This window comes from Bidens hawaiensis, unplaced genomic scaffold (assembly GCF_021521415.1).
Source record: "Bidens hawaiensis isolate Kalapana, Puna unplaced genomic scaffold, B.hawaiensis_p1.1 tig00029598_1, whole genome shotgun sequence".
In the NCBI taxonomy this organism is placed as follows: Eukaryota; Viridiplantae; Streptophyta; class Magnoliopsida; order Asterales; family Asteraceae; genus Bidens; species Bidens hawaiensis.
Genome location: NW_027505156.1, coordinates 85,558 through 88,057, shown reverse-complemented (window position 1 = coordinate 88,057; position 2,500 = coordinate 85,558). Strand labels below are relative to the sequence as shown.

Sequence of the window (2,500 nt, the reverse complement as noted above, 5' to 3'; positions counted from 1 at the left end):
TATAAAAATATAAAAAAAATATTATTTAATTGAAAATGGGAGATAAAAGATGATATTTTTTGTGTAATTATAGAGATGAAGAATGAAAAATGAATTGAGAATGCTCTAATGCATCAGAGATTACCCCAATACGTTAGGAACAGCTCCCTGATGTATCCCCCCCCTCCCCTTCCAAAAAAAAATGGATGAGAATTCCATTGTTAATAAACCATGTTGATGATTTAAATTTTGGAAATTCACTCCCCATTTAAATGGGAATGGTAATATACAGCTAGAAATCGTGTGGATACCACATGCCAGCAACTCATATTCATTCTCCTTCAACGTATCTCACCATTCACCACAGTCAACTCTGTTTTACCCCACAAAATCAAATGCATGAACCAAACCAAACCAAACCAAACCAAACCAAACCAACCGTCCACACCCCTATATAATAACCCACAACACTTCACTCATCATTCACACATTCATTCTCACAACCAAAACCCATCACAATGCCTTCTCAACCCCTTATTCAAATCATCTCCAAATCCACCATCAAACCCGCAACCAAATCCCAACTACCCGACCTCAAACTCTCGGTATCCGACCTCCCGATGCTCTCGTGCCACTACATTCAAAAGGGCAACTTATTCGCCCGCCCCCAATCCCCATCCCAGATCTCTTACAACTTCTCAAATGCGGACTCTCTAATGTGTTAACCAATTTCCCCCCTCTCGCGGGTCGGTTAATAACCGACCCCAACGGGTACGTCTACATTACCTCCAACGACTCTGGCGTCGAATTCGTCCACGCCAATGCCACTCATTTAACCATCAATGACATAATTTCCCCAATTCACGTACCCGAATCCGTCAATGGGTTTTTCACGTTCGACAGAACGGTTAGCTACGACGGTCACTTTAACCCCATTTTGGGGGTTCAAGTGACCGAGCTAAACGACGGCGTGTTTATCGGGTTTTCTGTTAACCACGCCGTCGTTGATGGGACGTCGTTGTGGAATTTCGTGAATTCGTTCGCGGATATTTGTAACGGAGCGAAAATGGTGTCGAAACTACCGTGTTTCGTTCGGGAGTCGGTTTTAGTGTCCCCCGCACGGCTCAAAGTCTCTGCGGGTGGACCGAAGGTGACGTTTGACGAGCACGCGCCGTTGACTGAGCGTGTATTCAGCTTCAGCAGAGAAACTTTTTAAAGTTAAAAGAGCGGGTGAATAGTAAAAAACGAATTAATTATTACCGTGACAGTGAAATCACTGTCACGGAAATAATTGATGATTTATTAAGAAACAATGTTGTTTCGAAAACCGGACCGGATCCCGAAATTTCGTCTTTTCAATCATTATGCGCATTACTCTGGCGCTCAGTGACACGCGCCAGAAAGTTTCCAAGTACCAAAATGACGACTTTTCGTATGGCAGTAAACTGCCGACACCGATTAAAACCGGTACTCGAAACATTTTACTTTGGGAATGCTATTCAAAGCATTCCCACTTATGCGTCAGCAGGTGACGTATTGTCACATGACATTAAATGGTGTGCAGAACAACTAAATAAAAACGTGTTGTCACATGACGATGACGACACGATGGTGTGTCGCTTCATTAAAAATTGGGAAGCGGACCAGCGATGTTTTCCCTTAGGGAATTTTGACGGCGCGATGTTAACGATGGGGAGCTCGCCTCGGTTTCCTATGTACGATAACGATTTCGGGTGGGGGAAGCCCATCGCGGTGCGAAGTGGTCGGGCGAATAAATTCGACGGGAAAATATCGGCTTTCCCGGGGAGGAATGGTGGTGGGAGTGTGGATTTGGAGGTGGTGTTGTCACCGGAGACAATGGCCGGAGTTGAATCAGATTTGGAGTTTATGGAATATGTTTTGGGAGGGTGTTAATGATTGGGTGGTTGGGTTGTTAAGTACTGTTACCGTACTCTTTTGTAATTTAGTATGTTGTAGTTGTGGAAATCTAAATTTCTAAAGTTAATTTAGTTTTTTTCTTTTTAAATACATGGTCAAATGTTCAATCCAATAATGCAAAAGTCAACGAGTCAAAAGTATTAGAATGTGTACTATAGTCAAAATGGTTGAAACTAGAATTGGTAAATTTGTGCAAATTATGAGGATAAGTATATAAGTGGCCTATGTATTATTTTTTGGTAAAATAATTAGTTCTGACTCTTACCTTTAAGAAACAAAATTGTTACTTTTTTAGATTGAAAATCATAGTAAAGGGGTGTTTGGGAGTCCTTATTTGTAGCTTCTTATACCTTATATAATGAGTTTTTTATAAGTTACAACATTATAATTTATGAAAACTCCCTTTTTTTTAAAAAAAAACTGGTTAATAAGTTAAATTACCCAAACATTATTTTAACTTGTAAAAGTTAATAAGTTATAAGGAGGTAAAAATAAGAAAACCCAAACACCCCCTAAATAGTAATTGGTGAGCGTCTTTAACAATAAAGGGTTATATGTACCATGATAGTGAACTTGTAGATGA

At 40.2% G+C, this 2,500-nt stretch overlaps 1 pseudogene; it reads left to right on the top strand.

Annotated features, from left to right (window-relative positions):
* The first annotated feature begins 412 nt into the window (after positions 1 to 412).
* LOC143611115 (putative acetyltransferase At3g50280) lies at positions 413 to 2,059 on the top strand (annotated as a pseudogene).
* The last annotated feature ends 441 nt before the right edge of the window (positions 2,060 to 2,500 follow it).